Below are 19,339 nucleotides of genomic sequence, written 5' to 3' on the forward strand. Positions count from 1 at the left end.
GAGTGCTAAAATCCACGGGTTAGGGGGCGCAAATTACTTGCCTTGCCCCGGGTGCTGACAACCCACGCTACGCCACTGCTCTGACCCTCCTGATTTCTCTCTGTCCTTTTTCTCCTGAGTCACTTCTGGGCAGCTGTTCCTTTTACCTGCACCTTCCCTCTGTGTCACTAAGTTTCTCTCCCCGACTGCTTTCCTCTCCCTCTTACTTAGTTCCACGTATAACTGATACATCTTTCCTTTCATAACTTTAAGTGAACAATTATTACAGTTAACTATATAGTTTCAAAAGCCCATATGCCCCCTTGAATTTGGACATAGTCTTTTAGGCAATGGAATTATCTGTTTTGCTTCAGGAGTTATAATTCTTTCTAGGTGGTAACCAAAAAATGTGGTATCCAAGTAGGGTTGAAATGTATGTGAGCTGGGTTGTGTCTCATTTACTTGTGCAAGAGGAGGTGGGTATTCTCTACAGGCAGTGGGCCAACAACTGTACTGGCATCTTTTGGCTCCTGAAGTCGCCTCTCTTCTGTCTGTCCTGCTAGTCTGAGTGTACAGGTTGGTTGCTGCGCCGCAATTGCCTTTGATTCCTTCTCAAAACTTGGTCCTCTTGAGTTACCATCTCAAACAAGTGTGTGTCCAGTTGACTTTGGACCTCAGTTTTCTTCCACTCCTTATTGTGTCACTCCACTGGCTGTATCCAAATTTGCTCGCTCACATGTAGTTTGAGTAGGTCTTTCGTTAACTTGTCACAGTAGTATGCCTCTCTTAATTTCTGTTCTGCAATCAGCTCAGCTCATCTGTTGAAGCTCTCTGGCTGTAGTAAACCACACCCATTGGTAACAAGGCATTTGTCCTTCAAGCCATCATTCCCTGTGCTGGACTCCCATCCAAACCTTATGAAGATGTGTTTTGGTGGTCCAGGATATCTAGATATGCACCAATCCTTGCTTTTTTGGCTTTGATCAAAATTCTCTGAGCCATTCTGACAGCTGATTGAGCTGTTCTATTGCTCTGGGGATGTCTGATGATCAAATTCCCACTGCTTTTGGAATGTTCTGAAACTGTGGTCCGTTGTCAGAGCATATAATATCTGCTATTCCATAGTGGGCAAAATGGCACTTTAGTTTCTTTATAATTGTCTCAAATATAATATCTGGCAATGGATCTCCCCCCCCCCCCCAAGTTGTTGTAGCAGTAGTTTACCATGATGAGATAATCTTTCTATTCCACCCTTCATCCGTAGATCTCAGGGTGGTTCACAACATGTGATGAAGCCTGTTTGGGACACTCTACAATGGCCCTTGCATGATGGTTTCCAGTGGCTTATGGTCCAATTGTGCATGTACTCTCTGGCCAAATGTAAGTTGATGGAAGCATTTCATGCCAAACACTACAGCCAACAGTTCTTTTTTTTTTTTTCAATCTGTGCATATCCTCTTTCAGTTTCTGATAGTGCTCTACTGGCAAATGCAACTGGCTGCTGTTTCTGTAGCAGCACAGCTCTTGGCCCTGTCTCAGATGCATCACATTGTGTAACCCTAACTGCTCCCCTGGATTGTAATACCTTCATACAGGACTCCTGGCTATGGCGTCCTTTATCTTCTCAAATGACTTTCTGACCATTCCCATTCTACCTCTTTGTGCGTTAGCTATCAGAGTGGCTCACACTAATCTGCTAGCCAGGTAGTTTGCCATTCCCAAAAATCTTTGCATCCTTAAGTCTTGGTAACACCTGGATTGCTCTTACTTTTACTGGGTCCACTTTTGGACCCTCTGCTGTCAACAGGTGGCCAATGTATGTCACTTCCTTTAGTTGTAACCTGACTTTATTTGGGTTTTGTATTTCTTTCTCTGCACCTCTCCAAAAACAGGCTAAATTTTTTGTCACAATCTCTTGCTGTTTCCTTTCCAGTATCATGTCCTCCCACAATTAGTATGTCATAAGCAATGATTTTGAGGCCTGGAACATTCTCTACTTTTTGATTCAGTCCATGCTGAAATACTTCACAGGCAGGGCCCACAGCATCCACAGCCAAATATACCTGCCAAAAGGAGTTGCAAAAGAGGCAAGACAGCTTGACTCTGAGCTGAGTTCTGTATGCCAGAATCCATTATTTTACTTCAAACACAGAGGAAACCTTGGCTCGGGGTAGGTCACTTCCTACATCATCAATGGATGCTAGTGAGTAATGGCTGTATTTTAGTGCTCTGTTCAAAGGTTTAGGATCAATACAAATATGCAGCCTTCCTGAGGGTTTGCAGAAAATAATTAGACTGCTGAGCCATGCTGTACTATAATTTACTGTGGCAACCATGCCTTTAGCTTGTAGGCGGGCCAGTTCCTGCTTCCGCAGTTCTGCCAGTGCTATTGGTACACTTCTTTGGGGAGTTCTCAATGGATCCGCATTCAACTTCCCTGCTAGATGTCCCGCTCCCTGAAAAACACCACCAAACATCTGCAATATATTCACCATTGTCCAGGCAGCTGGTTGGCTCTCTTCACTGGTCCGTGGCACATATACTCTGTTCTGATGTTGTACCTGAATGAGTTGCATGGCTTGCACTGCTTTGCTCCCCATCGATGGTCTCTCCATTCACAATAACAAATTCTAAGCAATAAAACTTATTGCTGCAAATCTTAACTCTGCACTTGCCCACAGATTTCAGGATACTCTGGTGACATGGTTCAATGTCTGTCTTTTCATTAACCATTGTCATTGGCAGCGCATTGCAGCTTGCTTCACAATCCAGCAGAGAGCAAACCATTTTTTTGTTCAACAGCATATAAGAAAAGTGTAGTACGGTAGGTATTAGTCCCCTCCCCCAGTATTTCCCACGATGTAAACATCTGGATATGCTGATCCCAAAGTCAATCTTAGGATATCCTGACAGCGTTCAGACTCATCACTGTCTTCCTGCACTGTTTTCACTGTCTCGGAGGTTTCTTCACCCTCCTGCACAGGCTTTGAAAATGGTTTGGCTTGCAATGTGCTTTGCACCAGTGGCCCAGCATATGCCCACGCCACTTGAGGAGGACAGGATACAGAGGCCGCCCTCCATGCAGGACAGTCCAGGTGAGGAGAGGGGTAGAGAAGCTGCCAGCAACTCTCCTCCTGCTCTCCGCCCCCGGGTCAAACTTGACCCGGGAGCATAGCTGTGGCCAGGTGCAAGCCCCACAGCCAGAAGTGTGGGCAGCAGTGTTACCACCCACTGTCCTCTCTCTGCCCCTGGGACAGACTCGACCTGGGGGTGGAGCTGCCATGGCTGGGCACAAAGCGCACCTCAGCTGAGGAGGGTGGGCAGCGGCATTGCCTCTCTCTTGCTCTCCACCTACGGGTCAGACCTGACCAAGGAACAGAGCTGCAGCCAGGCATGAGCGCCACAGCCAGACACAGCTCCTTCATGTGCCAGAGCCAGACTCCGATGAAGGAGCTTGTTGTGAAGGCACCTGGTGACACCCCCTAAAAAAATTGCACCCGGGACCAAGTCCTTCCCCAGTCCCCACCCCCACTGTACCACTGCTGTCCACATATGCTAGGTTTGTTTATTTATTTATTACTCTTTACATGTTGTTTCCCACAACACAGGCATTGTATCCTGGGTGCCCCTTCACTAGGTTGCATACCCCAGTGTCCTGCACCTGTGTCTCTTCTGTGCCTGCTAATGGTTTAATTCTTGCTTCAGAAAGTTCTGCTGCCCTGCCTATCTCCAGGCAGCGATGCAGTGTTAAATCTGCTTCTCGCAACAGTTGCTCACACAAATGCTGATCTCTTGTCCCACAAACAATTCTGTCTCTGATCACCCCAAAACAACAAGTTGATTCTAGAGTCCTTAATAACAGCAACAAACAGAAAACTTCTCAGATCCATGCCTGGAAAGCATAGGGCAAAGTGTGGATGAACCCTAAGAGTCAAGCAGGAGTATCATAAAACAAATAACTTTATTTAAACAAGCTTTCTTTTGACTCCGAACTCTTTCTGACCCTCCTGCTCTCTCGCTATACTTTTTGTGCTGATTCACTTCTGGGTTATTCACTTCTTAACCTGTTTCTCTCCCTGACTGCTGTCCTAACTCTGACTTAGTTTCACATACTTTATACAACCTCCTCCTCCTCCATCCCCTTTCCCTCTATCCCCTTCCCACCAACTATCTCAGCCCTTGTCTCGCCCACCCACTGCCAACAAAATGGGATCCTTCCTCAGGGTGAAGCATTGTGGGTGAACTTGCCCAGACCATAACTTGGCCTCAACAGCAGCCAAGTACTTTTTGAAACTCACTTTTGAATATGAGTTTGCCGCCACCACAAGCCCCTATTCTTCCTATGTTTCTATGATGGTTTGGAAAATAAATGCAGAGTGATTTTCAGTGCATATCAGATCACATTCTAGATATTGTTTCCTTTCTTCCTTCAAAAGATGTAGCCTGCAAGGCAAAAACAGACTTGGTGGTGAACTCTAGTTGCTCTAGCCCCAATGGCACCTAATAACATTTCTAGCAATACAACTTGTGCAAAATGAATTACAAAATGAGTGAATGAAAACAATACTCTAGTTGATGACCATATTTGTTATTGAATAAAATAAAAATACTTACAGACTAACAACAGGTCAACTCTACTGCAACATTCAGTTCAACTGAGCACAAACAGCCCTTCTCAGCTTTCATTTACTACCAAGTTACACAAGTGAAGAAAGAAAGCCTGACTTCCTGGTTTATACCTAATAGGGACTGTGTAAAAATTATCAACAGGGAGCAGAGCAGTAAAGCTATGAAAGGCTCCAGCAATGATGCAACAGCTACTCCTTTGCTATCAAAAGAGCCTACAGTATATTCTACACTATGCCAGGGTGATACAATGTCTGCCACAAGGGCAATAAGACTTTTTGCAAATTAGAGACTGTCCTCTGATCACAGAACATTGGCATCCTCCTCTCACCATTGGTGTGCTTGTTCTCTGAGGGTAGCTTGCTGCTCTGCTGTTCCAAGGTTAACAGTGAAAGAGAGGTGGGACATTGGTGACTCTGTGACTGCCCAGAAAGCCATTCTGTTGTGCAGTAAACACACAGAACTGTTCCTCCATTGCTTCATGGGATCCAAATATCTCTTCCTTCACACTAGCAGATCCATTGAGGGGGAACTGTGCTTTTTCCATATTGGAATTTCAAGGCACAGTTGCTTGCAGTCAGCAATTCTTCCTTTGCAACTGCAGCATTAATTTGATCAAAAAGTGCCAAATACAAGCCATGTTTGCACACTACCAAGGCAGTACTTCAGTCTCTCTGCTGTTTCACCTAGATGACAGAGTTGTGTCCAAGACCATACAGAGTGAAAAATTAATATGATTATTGCAAATTTAAAATCGAGGAGTTCCATCCCTCTCCTCCCATTCCTTGCAGTCTCCTCCACTTCCCAGGTGGTGAACAGATCCAAGGCAGATTCACAGGATCACCTTTCTTTTGCTATGGTCTGTTTTATTTCTACATCCCTTGTAGCACAAAGGCCCCCAAAGGAGTGAACGACATTAATGCGAATTACAAAAGAAATAGGCAACAAAAGTATGATACTTATAGCAGGCCAATTGAAACAATGTAAAACAGCATCTTTTGGAGGAGAAAGCTCTAGAGATTTGTAATGGGGACATGTTTTGCAATGTCTGTTCACAAATGTTCAAGTTGAAACAGGTAGCAGGCAAGCTGGCAGGAAGACAAGTAGTTCTGTTCCCAAAGAAAAAGAAAACCCCACTATTTGTTCTTTTCTGCCTGCCAGCTCCCCAAATTAAAAATTGTTCTGCCTTTCTCTGGTGAAATTCAAACTGCACATGCTGTTCCTTTCAGCTCCACTCTAGGCAATTGGCTACAATACATTTCAGCAACTTAGATATCTACTGTATACCAGATCCTAAGTTTTAGGCTATATACAACCTGAGCAGTGGCGTAGCGTGGGGGGTGCCAGGGGTGCCGGCCGCACCGGGCACAACATTTGGGGGGGGCGCGTTTGGCCGGCCCTCCTGGAGGAAGCAGGAACCCCACTGTCCTCGGACCTCCTCCGAAGGCTGGCGGTGGGGCGGAGAGACCTCCTCCCCGTGCCAGCCTTCGGAAGGCTGCTCCGAAGCCTGGCGGTGAGGTGGAGAGACCTTCTCCCCGCGCCAGCCTTCGGAAGGCTGCTCCGAAGCCTGGCGGTGGGGCGGAGAGACCTCCTCCCGCCGCCAGGCTTCGGAAGGCTGCTCCGAAGGCTGGGGGCGGGAGGAGGGCTCTCCGCCCCACCGCCAGGCTTCGGAAGGCTGCTCCGAAGCCTGGCGGCGGGAGGAGGTTTCTCTGCCCCACCGCCAGCCTTCGGAAGGCTCCTCCGAAGCCTGGCAGTGGGGCGGAGAGACCTTCTCCCCGCGCCAGCCTTCGGATGGCTGCTCCGAAGCCTGGCGGTGGGGCGGAGAGACCTTCTCCCCACGCCAGCCTTCGGAAGGATGCTCCAAAGCCTGGCGGTGGGGCGGAGAGACCTTCTCCCCGCGCCAGCCTTCGGAAGGCTGCTCCGAAGCCTGGCGGTCGGGCGGAGAGACCTTCTCCCCGCACCAGCCTTCGGAAGGCTGCTCCGAAGCCTGGCGGTGGGGCGGAGAGACCTTCTCCCCGCACCAGCCTTCGGAAGGCTGCTCCGAAGCCTGGCGGTCGGGCGGAGAGACCTTCTCCCCGCGCCAGCCTTCGGATGGCTGTCCTGAAGACTTGTGGTGGGAGCAGTGGCGTAGCGTGGGGGGTGCAGGGGGGCCTGCTGCACCTGGCGCAACATCTGGAGGGGGTGCGGAAGAGACTCGAGTGCTAAAATCCACGGGTTAGGGGGCGCAAATTACTTGCCTTGCCCCGGGTTAGGGGGCGCAAATTACTTGCCTTGCCCCGGGTGCTGAGAACCCACGCTACGCCACTGAACCTGAGAGAGCAGAAAGTTTAATAACAAAACGACATACTAGAATATTATAAAATAAACCTTTCAAGTGTCTGATCACATTCAGATCACATAAAACAAATATAGATGCACATTTTCCTGACTTTGATTTGGCTGCATAACTTATACATCCAAACTCTCAGTAATTCCTCTATAGACTGTTTTACTCTAATCATCCCACAAGAGATAACAACTGTAATTAGTGAGCTTTCTTTTACACTTAATTAGTGATCTTATATTGTTGGTGTGTTCTTCTTGCTGGCTATGTTTTACACTTAATTTCAAAATAAAAATTCATGCTAAAATAAAACGTTCTTTAAATCCATTCAGCTCATGAAATGTGCAATGATTCTCAGCAAAACAGAAGCTGGGAACCTGTGGCTTTCTGAATGGACTACAAGTCCATCAGCCCCAGCAAGCAATGACAATAGTCAAGGATGATGGTAACTGTAGTCCAACATCATCTGGAAGACCACAGGTTTCCTATGCCTACAGCAAAAGGACACCTAGGCCAGAGTTGCAGTTACAGTGTAGTCCTACGAACATTACTTAGAAGTAAGTAAATCCAAATGAATTAAGTGGAACATACTCTACTTCCAAATAAGTGTTTATTGGATTGCACTGTCAGTGCCTATAGGAAGTCATAAAAACAGTCAAGCTGAAGGTAGGGGTGGAGTGGGGGTTGGTTTATTTGTGGGGATGGCAATTCCTCCTTCCCCCTGCAGCCCCCTGAAAAGCTACTCTGAGTGGTTGGGGGACAGCGTGAGAGGAGGTGTGCAGGGGGAAGAAGAAATCAGTGAAAATTGCCTCCCCTTTGTCCCCAGCAGGAGATTCTACTCCATCTCAGTCCATTGAAACTGCCCTTGAAACTGCCCCAGAAACTCCAGCGACTGCAGAATGCCACAACGAGACTCCTTATGGGGTCCCCACCAGGGGATCACATTCACCTAGTGCTATACCAGCTGCACTGGCTCCTGGTGGAGTACAGGATCAGGTTAAAGGTGCTGGTTTTAACCTTTAAAGCCCTATACGGCCTAGGACCCTCGTACCTACTGGACTGCCTCTTCTAGTAAACCCTACAGAGGACCTTACGGTATGCTAACAACACCTTGAAGATCCTGGGCCCCAGGGAAATTAGACTGGCCTCGACTAGAGCCAGGGCCTTTTCGACCATGGCCCCGGCCTGGTGGAACACTCTCCCACAAGAAACTAGGGCCCTGCAGGACTTGACATCTTTCTGCAGGGCCTGCAAGATGGAGCTGTTCCGCCAGGCCTTTGGGCAGGATGCAGTTTTACTTACTTTCCTTTGTATAAAACAAGCCCAAAGGAGGCCCCCAACCCGCTCACAGGTCCTTGTATGATCAGTGGAAACAGTTGGTCCTGGCAAGTATTAACCACTCTCAGTTCCAACCTGATAATTGCCACCTGCCCAGATTTTAACTTATCTGAATTAATTTTAAGATGTATTTTAATTATTTGATGTCTGTTTTTATGCATATTGTGTTGTTTTTATGATGTTAGCCACTCTGAGCCCAGCCTTGGCCAGGGAGGGCAGGATACAAATAAAATTTATTATTATTATTATTATTATTATTATTATTATTATTATTTTGCAAGAGGAGACCTTCCATTCATGGAAGGGACACTCTGGGTCTAAGCACCTAGATTTATCAGGTTATTCAAACTGATTGGAGCTGAGTTGTGTAGAAATTGTCAATTTGGTGTTGGACTTGAGGAGACATCTGAGGTCTTATCAAGAGAGCAGCATGGTAAGAGGTAGAAAGTCGCTCAAGCAAGTGTATTCATTTATAAATGCCTAATTGTTGTTATTTAAATACAAAGCCAGGGAATCAAGGGCTAGAAAGACTTGTGGTGGCAGGTTGCAATTATGGAGGCATCCTGCCAATACACAGAAGCACTGTTAAGTTCAGAGGCCTGGGACACAGAACTTAGATGCAGACTCCATTTGCTAAACAAAGAGCATTACTACAGAGCACAACCCTTGCTGGGTTACATACAGACTGGAGTTCTTGCTTCCAGAACTCCCAAAAGTCCTGGGGTGGACTAAGCTTGCTTAGGCCAGAGCATTCCGGAATCCTGGTCTGGATCACAGACTGGATCCGCTCAGTCCTTACAAATATAGCATTGAATGAGAGTCAGAGGTCAGATACCAGACACAGCAGATGCTGTTGCTACCAAAGGAGAACTCATAGCCATTGCAGTCAAGCCTTCCTGTCCAAGTAGAGACAATGGACATCTGGGAGGATAGGAGGACTTCACTGTCCTGGGTGCATCCCATCCTGTAGCCCCGAGGAGGCTCAAGCCCTCCTGCAACCCTCTCTCAAAACTCTTTTGCTGTTTCCAAAATGTAGCGTGCACTGAGAAAATTGACAGCGTTCCTCTGACAAACCACAAGAGGCTTTCAAGAACCCTGCTTCGTTCCAGTATCTTCCTAACGTCTTGGATGTTAATGAAATGATAGCCAGCTTTTGCATTCCCAGCATTGCAACGATTCCAGAAATGAGCCGCCAGAGTTTGAATTCAGTATTTATATTTCTAAATGAAGGATTAAGTGGTTTTATAGAAGGATTTAATCTGCAGATGTAGATATAGCGTGATTTATGTCCTAATCAGAGTTATTTGGAGGGGGAGGGCCCCAATCATTTCAACAGAATTTATTTCCAATGAAGTATATTTAGGATTGAAGTTGGGATTGTGTACTTAAAGGACCCGATCCATCAGGAAGTTTGCCTGTGCAACCCTCCCCTCCCCATTGAAATGAATGGGAGCTGTCTTAAGAGCACTGCTTTGCTCTTGCACGGTGCCTGCTCATTTCAAAGGAGCTGTATGTGTGTGTACCTTTCACATTTTGCATTGTGTCACACTGAAATCTGAACACAACATGACAGGAACAAGTCTTTGGGGTCATGCTTTGAGGAGGAAATTGTCTATTATATGCTGCCCTGACTTATGCCAGCCTGTCACATTAGAATCTCATTCTCCATTCCCCCAAATGAAGAAGTCACATATCCTCTTGAATGCAAAATACACACACACACACAAAAAGATTATCAAGCAACACATTGATACTGACAAGTCCTATCCAACCCACGAAAGGATTTCTCTGCAGAATGAATGTCTTTTTTTGACAAGTATATTGGGAGGGCTCCTTAGAGGGAGAATTTCTCCAAGAGTGGTTTTTTCCCCTTCAAAGTGCTGAAGCAGCAGCAGCACCAGGAAGAACTTGTACTTCTACACAACTTTAAAAAGTAGTGGAGCCTCCTGAGAATCTGGAGGCTGTTGACCCCCTATGCTGGGGAGGGCCTGTTCCCTGACTTGCAGGCCTTTTTCACCTGGCTTGGGAGGGCAGGGCCCTGACTGACTCCAGCTACAAAAGGTGAGGCTGCTGAACAGACTCTCAGGCTGGGGTTTATGGAATTTTGTTGTGGGTTTTCTTTTTTGCTGTTGTTGCCGTTGGGGTTTTTTTTTGTACCTTTATTTTAGAGCTTGCTGTGATTTATGTGGAAATTGTACTGTTCCATTGTGTGTTTTTAAAAAATGTTTTATTTATTGTTTACGACTACTTTTATGCTTTAGTTATGGGGTTTTTTTTCATGCTGTAAGCAGCCTTGAACTGTGGAAAGGCGGAATACAGATAAAATTATGTCTCTGTGTGTGTTTTGCTTTTCACACTGGCAGTTAGTACTGAATGTTGATTTTCATGGCTTTTTGAACATTAGAGGGCACCAAAGAACCACAAATAGTCACTTAGAGCCAGGGGCTACTGTTAGCTAAGTACATTTCTCTTGAAATCTCTGCACAAAGATTGAAGCATAAAATCATAGAATTGTAGAGTTGGAAGGGGATCACAAGGATGGAAAATCTCAACCCAGCAGGGAAAAGATGTCACTGATGGCATCAGGTGCGTCTCATTTAGGAGACTATGGGGGGGGGGGCACAAAGGTGATTTGCAATGCCTTATGCACACATACCTGAGAGATTTAAGCTTGTTGGTGTCTCTGGTATGTCTCTCTCTTTCATTAAGGGTATTTCCTTGTGTTGTGGATGTTTATTCTGTATTGTTTTGTTGATACTGGTGCTGCAGTTTTGTCATGGCATTTAGAACAATAAACTTAGGAAGCAGAACATATATACCTGAGAGTTTCATTGAACTCAGTGGTGCTTACTTATGAGTATACGTAAGATGGTGCTTCTAATTATTCATTCATAGATTCAGTCTTGGTGTATATTAGCTCTAGATATGGCTAATTCTGGAACTCAGAAAATTCTGCATGCAAATCATTTGAAATTTAACATGAGCGAGGTTTTTTTCTTCAGCAAGATTAAAAGGAGGAAAGTGTGTCACAGAATGACCAGAGGAGACCAGAAGGAGCTCTCTCTCTCTCTCTCTCTCTCTCTCTTGTATGGAAAGAAGGGATTTCAAAAGCAACATATAATTTTTCAACACTTTAAAGTATTGTGACATGAGAAACTTTGCCTACCTCTCATTTTTCCAGTCTTAAGCTTAGTCCTCCAATTTTCCACACCAGTTTGTGATTTTTTTTTATTTACAAAGTCCTCATGAGACTCCATCAGTATTTTAATATGAATTTCTTATAATATGCCAAATTTTCTATGCAATTTTGCCTAATATACACATTTTTGGAAAGCAATTTCCCTGAATAGAATGCATCTTTGTACATTATTTTTGCTTATAGGTACATTTTTATGCACAATTTGTTCTGGTGTCTGCATTTTTGTAAACATTACTTGGCTGACGAGCTGCCTTTCAAAACTCCACTACATGAATCTGGAAGGAGGACTATGTTTGGATATGTGTAATGTTGCGGACAGTGTGACTGAAGTGGGTTAATCTTTAAATGAGAAGTGAATCAAATTTCTTCCCCATCCCAACCTACCACCAGCCCCGATTTTTATATATCTAATAAAGCTACACCAAATTGTCTTCTGTTGCAGTTAGTCATATAACAAAATATACACTGGCTACTTAAACCATGTACTCATAGCAAAATAATAATAATAATAATAATAATAATAATAATAATAATAATGACACACCAAAAAACCAATTATTCCACATTTAAACTGGTACAATATATGTGTATTTGCATTAGTGAAGTAATAATGCCCCCTAAATCCCACACACACATTTCAAGGGGACACTTTGGGGGATATTTCTGAGATTGGAGGGATGGTGAAAATATTCACCGATTTTGGAAAATGGAAATTTTATGAGGTACAACAGTGCTTTGTGATGTAGTAGCAAATCTTGAAGTGCAGGAGCTCATCGTGACAGCCCTCATGAGTCCAACAAATGCATGCAGCTGTGTTGATCTATTGACACACACACACAAAGAGTGCTGGTATGTAGGATAAAACCCTATTTATTAAGATTATCAGTGGACAGTGATAGACTTGTAAGCTGGTAAAAGGGGGCATAATGTTGGAATTTGGCTAGGGAAACATGGGGTCGTATCCCAGATCAGTCGACCATGTGGACTGCACTCCTATGCATCGTCGCCTGGGACTGGCAGTACAGTCGTACCTCGGGTTACATATGCTTCAGGTTACAGACTCCGCTAACCCAGAAATAGTACCTCGGGTTAAGAACTTTGCTTCAGGACGAGAACAGAAATCACGCAGCAGCGGCACGGCGGCAGCGGGAGGCCCCATTAGCTAAAGTGGTGCTTCAGGTTAAGAACAGTTTCAGGTTAAGAATGGACCTCCGGAATGAATTAAGTTCTTAACCCGAGGTACCACTGTAAGCTCAACAGTGCTTAGGTTCAAGACCACATTAGAGCTTCCACCAAAAAATATTCAGCTTCCCGAAAGGCATCCTTTAAGCTTTTGATTAGAAATGCAAAGAATCTCGCAAGGAGGCATTATAATTTAAACTGATAGCACGAAATAGGACAGAAACATTGAGCCTTTGTTTATTTTCCTCCTTCTGTGACTTCCTCCATGCTAATCTGCCACAAACAAGAGTAACTCTTGAAAGCCTCATTATCACCTCACTCGCCGCAGCAAGGAGAATCCATCAGTTACCCCAGTTCTCCAGCAGATGACACCCTCAAGCCTGCTCTGAAAAACAAGCCAGAGCTGTACTCCTTTCCTCCTCATTCAACTCATGTTCCATAATAAGACAGGCAGGGGTAGCAGACTCTTCCTCCTGCTTTCCCTAAACACTTTGCTTGCGGGAGTGGAACTCCTTTCCACAGGCCTTTCTGATGGCTGGTATTCCCCCCAACCACAAAATTAGGCCACATCTTACATAGTATAATTCTGGGAGCATTGTACAGGGCAGAGGGGCGGCTGCCAGCAGGGGCTGTCTCTGCAATCCACAATGCCTTTGAAATAACATGGCATGTAGTGATTTGGTGTTGTTCCAAGGGAGCGTTGTAAGTTGTGGGAGAATGGAAACAAGGAGGAGTTCCACTGCCACTGCCAAAAGTATGGTTATGGAAAGACGGGGTGGGGGTGGGGCAGAGGGTTCTGTCCCCTCTGTTTTTATTCCAAGTCAGTCTCCACCCCAGAACGTTTGATAATTTAAAGGTAAAGGTACCCCGACAGTTAAGTCCAGTCACGGACGACTCTGGGGTTGCACGCTCATCTTGCTCTATAGGCCGAGGGAGCTGGCGTTTGTCCTCAGACAATTTTTCTGGGTCCTGTGGCCAGTATGACTAAGCCGCTTCTGGTGAAACCAGAGCAACACACGGAAATGCCATTTACCTTCCCAATGGAGCAGTACCTACGGTATTTATCTACTTGCACTTTGACGTGCTTTCAAACTGCTAGATGGGCAGCAGCAGGGACCAAACAATGGGAGCTCACCCCGTCACAGGGATTCAAACCGCCAACCTTCTGATTGGCAAGCCCTAGGCTCTGTGGTTTAGACCACAGCACCACCCGTATCCCTCCTTTTGATAATTTAGCTTCCCCGAAATAACTCTGAATTTCACCCCCACTCCAATCTGAAAATTAAATTCTCACTTACGAACTTCTGGCTCTACATGGAGATAATGTCAAATGCAGAAAACACATTATTATTATTACTATTATTACTATTATTATTATTATTATTATTATTATTACATTTCACCCTGTGTGCAAATAGAGACAGCCTCAAGAAGCAGACACAATATTGATCACCTAAATGTGGCTTTCACAGAATGCAAAGACATTTTAAAGGGGAAAATATATATACTGTATAACCTAAAGGTGCTATTTATACTGGACCCCACTTTTACTGGGCAACTAGCTTTCCTAAGGAGGGTAGAAAAAATATCTCCAAGAGTACAGGCCATATTGAGGCTGTACTTGGGGGCCAGTATTTGGGGCCAGTCGCTGGGCTACCTCTCCAATTCTCTTGACAGAATCACAGATTTGTAGCATTGGAAGGGACCACAAGAGTCATCTAGTCCGACCCTCTGCAATGCACGAATCTTTCGCCCAACATGGGGCTCAAACCCACAACCCTGAGATTAAGGGCCTCATGTTAAGGGCCTGAGATTAAGGGTCTCATGTTCTACCGACTGAGCTTTAAAACGCAGACCTGTGCCTAGAAAAGCAGAGCAAAGGTAAGTGTGGACGAGCCCTCAGTCTGAGTTTTCCACTTATTGGAGCAACATTCAAGCCTGCCCTGTCTGGAGTCCAGTTGGAGCTCTCCAGGGTGCTGCCCACCTTCCTTGTCTGCCTTTTATTTTTACTTAGCCTGACCCTGCTTACCCTATGCTTCTGAAAATGCAGACATGGGACCATGTGGCCAGGGGTTTGCTGTGTACAATAAAAATGTTCTGAAAACTATGGGCAAGCACACACTTAAGATTTGCAGCCCTCCGAACAATAGGTGTTATAGCTTCTAATTTATAATTGTGGAAGGGGAGACCAATAGATCACTTCTGGAGCAAAGCATTTCAAGCCATACAACTGATTTGTGTGCAGTAAGAGGATATATTGAATGCAGCACAGAGCAGTGAGCCAGAACTTGCTACCTGAATGAAGGAAAAAATGCTGAAAATTTTCAGGGTTTGTTTGTTTGTTTGTTTGTTTTTTAAGGAGAACTGGCAAGGAAAAGGAAATTTGGGATAGAGTGTGGGACCAATGAAGACTCCCAAAAGTAGGAGGCTTGTAGGACTGACAGAACCACTAAAGCAGGAACCATCTTGCCTATAAGCCAAAGGCATAACTGTTAACCAGAGGGTTGGTGCAACATTGTCTTATAAGTACCATCTTTGTACTTGGAGATAAATAGGGCTATTTTATCCAGCCCACAGCTTTATGGTCTTTTCAGTGGAGGTGGTTCAAAGTTGTTTTAAGTAGCTTTGAAAGTGGGGGGAGGTTTAAAAGTTCACCCGACAGCTCCCAGGGTCTTTTACTGATTAAAGTTGGCAGATATTTTCATAGTTTGAGCCTTTTTATCAGGGTAATTTGATCATTAGAGCTCCTACTCACGCAGCAGAGACTCAGTTGAGACTTGACCCGGCGCCATCTTCCCCGGAAGTCCTCCAGAGGGTTGGTGGTTGAGGCCACCCAGGGACAGCTGTGGAAAGGATTCTTGCACTGAAGGGGGATTGACTAGATGACCCTTGGGGTCCCTTACAACTACAATTCTTTTTTTCCTCTTTTTTATTAAAGATTTTCTTGATTTACAAAAGTGTGTGCAATGTCTCTCTTTCGTATTCCCCCCCCAATGTAACATTTTTACAAATCAGTTTCATTTTACAACTACAATTCTATGATTCTGTGGATCAGCAGCCTGCTTAGCATAAGGCTAGGGATGAGAGGAATGGACTGGTTTCCATTTGGGAATTGTTTGGCTTCTAGAGGGTTATCAAAAACAACTACATTCTTGTGACACGAGACTCTGCTGTGATTGTTCTGGGATTCCAACACCACCAAGTTGTGCATTGCATTGACCTGAAGCCGATGAACACAGAACTAGCATACAGCAATTGTCCACTACTAACCATCCATTAAGTAGTATGGGATATATCCCAAGCCAAGGGCATCTTGGGGTTTTATGTAAAGAATGCATTCTGGCTTATAGAAATGGGCACAGGGTCAAGCTTATTTTACCACTTTGGCAACTTGGGAAGCCCTTCTGTGGAAATCCAGCTGCTCCCTCATTATTCTCTCTCAGACAATCCTTTGTAAATGTTTTCATTTTAAAAGGCCTTGACTGTGTAATTTCTGCTGCTGTTTAAAAAACAGCTGGCTTGATTGCCATTTCAGATTGCATTGTTTTCTTAACCTATATTGCTCATAATATGTGGCTTTGTGATTGTTGCATTGCATTTTCATTGATGAAAGCCGCATAGGCACCGGCCTTGCTCCAGATGTGTTCCAGCAGCACATACTGAATCAAGAGATCTAGGTCAGCCTTAGCCAATCTGGTGCCCTCCAGATGTTTTGGATTACAACTCCCAGCAACACCTACCCCTAGTGTAAGTGTAAATTAAGAGGAAAAAGCAGGGGTGGGGACCCTTTGAGCCTCCAGTTGTTGCTGGAACATAACGGCCATCATCCCTGGCTATTGGCCATTCTGGCTGAAGCTGATGGGAGTTAGAGAATCAGACAGGAATAATTCAGTGACACAGGTGGAAGGCATAAACTGAGGGAATCACAATCACAGAGTGACTCGGCAGAACAGCAAAGGGAGAGAGCAAGGTAGAGTTGAGTTCAGCAGGTTTGATTAGGAAGAAAGAGGGTTTTGGTTTTTTTAGATAATGCTTGACACTGTGTTGGCAGCAAGCACTTGTAATAGTGACTGGTCTTCTCTCCATAGTGAACTAGATTAGGTAGAATATTATACTACTAATTTAAGATCTCATTGCAGCAAAAACTGGAGATTCCTCGTACTATTCTTTAGCAAATAGCCCTAACAATTCTAGTAACTATTAAACAAGTATGTGGATGTTGATCATCAGGTTTATTTGTGTATTTAGATGTGTAAAAACCTTTTGACAAAGTCCTTTACCAAAGGTTCCTGAGCAACCTTAGCATTCATGATAAGAGGATTGTTCGTCTTATGGCTTAGTAAGAAGGCAGAGAGTAGGAGGTAATGGAAAAGCCTTGCAGTGGTGGGAAGTAAAAGCAGAGTTCCTCAAGTATCTGTATTGGGGGCAATGCTGTTTATTTGCTCATCAGTGATCTGATCAGTGATCAGTGGCCAGGTGTTGGAATGACACCAAATTATTAAGGATGGTGAAAAGCCCATTACACTGCAAACAGCTATAAAGGGTTCTCTCTAATCCAGATGAATGGACAAACAAGGTTCAACATAAGGGTAAAGTGATGCACATATATTTAAATATACACCAAAAGGGTCTAAACTGATGGTGACTAACCAGGAATATGATTTTAGGATCATGGTGAATAATTCAAATAAAACTTAAATTAGCATGCAACAGCTGTGAAAAAAGGCAGATTATATGCTAGGGATCATGATGAAAGGGACTGAATATGCCCCTATACACTCATGGAACAAAGTTCTTACTTTTTCTTTTAAAAATAAAATAAAATAGAATTTGTGCACCATTTTTCTAGTTACTGAAAAGCAATTAATGATTCAATAACAAAAACAAACAAACAAACAAAAAACCCCGGCTCTCCCTGCCCCATCTCAAAACAGCTACCACAGTGCTGGAAATACTACAACCCGATAAAATACTACAACTTGATAAAACTGACCGGCAGCAGATTCCAGACAGAGGAAAGCAAGAACGTTGTCACACTGCACGTAATTAATGGCTGGAGTTTCCTGGCACCAGATGTGGTGACAGCCATGTGCTTCGATGGCTTTAAAAGGAGATCAGCTAAAGTGTATGGGGTGAGCTGACTAGTGCAATTGTCTCATTTGGTTGGAGCGGTGGTTGGAGCCATTGCGAAAGGCTGCGTGGTCACACTTTCCTGCCTTATTTGCCCCCAACTACTTCCTTCCTTGCCCCCCTCTCCACACTCCTGCTGAAGTAAAATGGTTTTTTACTTCAGCCCAGTTCTCTCGTTTTGTTTTTAAATTGAACTGTTACCACAAGCATTGGTACTAGTGTGCATATGTGATGTTGAGAGCAGAAACAATAGTGCCAGCAAGGAGAAACGACTGGATGTATGTATGGGAGAAGGAGGCCTGCCGGTCTGTCTGATCACACACACATTAATCCCAGGAGTGCGGCATTACAAGCTTCTTAAGTGCAGTCTTAACCACTCAGCTCAAGGCCATGCTGCCACCAGCATCTCCTCACTGCCTCCCTGCCTTCCCTCCCTTGACTGCTTGCTGGCTTTCAGCCTCCAGACACAACAAGCCAGCACCAGCACGTTCAAGAGTACAGTGCCTGCCTCACACCCAAAGTGTGGGTGATGCTAGCGTAGAATATCAATTGTCCCACTGTTCCATATATATTGTGTAGCCAATATCTTGTGCCCATTTGACCATAACTTCTTTTAGTTCCTCATCTTTTAGATCGCATTTCAATAAAAGGTCATAAGTTTAGAATATTAATATCTTAATATTTTTAATAATACTTTTCGTAATTTAGATTCTTCTCTCCAAAACCCTGTTTTTTTGTCTGAATTAAATACATTATTTAATTGATGCTATTGAAGCCAGTCGGTGAGGTAATGTCTTATCTCCTCAAATGTTTTGAGCTTCAGTTGTTCCTGATCTTCTTTTAATAATTGACTATAATTTGCCCAATTACTTTCCGTATTTAATTTTTTTACTGCAAATGCCTCTAGTGGGGACAGCCACCATGGCGTTTTTGGTTCTAATAATTGTTGATATCTGGTCCACACCTTGCATAGAGCATTCCTTAATATATGGTTAGGAAATTCTCTGTGAACTTTCATCTTGTTGTAGCCAAGGTATGCCACCCATACCTGTTATTAACACTCTCCAGATCTAATGTATCTGTGTTCTCTAATGTGTTATAATTGATCATTTTGATCAATTATAAGATTACCATCTTTTTACCTGTTTTAGAATGCCTTTTTTTCTCAAAAAAAAATGCAGATGTGTTTGTCACCTTGGGCAACTTTAGGTGAAAGGGCAGAATATAACACAATAAAACTTATTGCAGAAAGCTACACTTTCCAGAGTGACCTAACAATCAACACCTTTTCACAGGGAACTCTGAGAATCATTTCTGTGAGGGGAATCGGGGCCTCCTAACCACTGTCAGCACCCTTAATAAACTACAACTCCCAGAATCCTTTTGGGGAAGTCATGACAATTTGAAGTGGTATCATAGTGTTTTAATATTTGCTGTGAATTTGGCCTCAGTCTGGTTTCTTGTGCTTAACCCTGGTTTGTCTTTGCATGCTTGTCTTGCCCTACCATTGTCTGGCAATAATGTGTGTGAGGTCTTGTACACTGTAGGCTTGTATCCTAACC

At 44.3% G+C, this 19,339-nt stretch overlaps 1 protein-coding gene and 1 long non-coding RNA gene across 2 annotated transcripts in view; both read right to left on the reverse strand.

Annotated features, from left to right (window-relative positions):
- SLC67A1 (solute carrier family 67 member 1) overlaps positions 1-4,721 on the reverse strand; it is a 79,783-nt gene extending 75,062 nt beyond the window's left edge. Inside the window, exon 1 of the mRNA XM_080999342.1 lies at positions 4,594-4,721. The gene's annotated coding sequence lies outside the window, so the exon portion shown is untranslated. The remainder of the gene's footprint in view (positions 1-4,593) is intronic.
- The window catches only part of LOC308474141, a 129,765-nt gene extending 123,534 nt beyond the window's left edge, over positions 1-6,231 (reverse strand). Inside the window, exons 1-2 of the long non-coding RNA XR_013984525.1 lie at positions 6,194-6,231; positions 6,041-6,073 (exon numbers count right to left, since the gene is read on the reverse strand). This is a non-coding gene — a long non-coding RNA (uncharacterized lncRNA). The remainder of the gene's footprint in view (positions 1-6,040; positions 6,074-6,193) is intronic.
- Positions 6,232-19,339: the final 13,108 nt, after the last annotated feature.

The sequence above is a fragment of the Podarcis pityusensis genome (genome assembly GCF_964106645.2).
Source record: "Podarcis pityusensis genome assembly, chromosome: 1".
NCBI classification, from domain to species: domain Eukaryota; kingdom Metazoa; phylum Chordata; class Lepidosauria; order Squamata; family Lacertidae; genus Podarcis; species Podarcis pityusensis.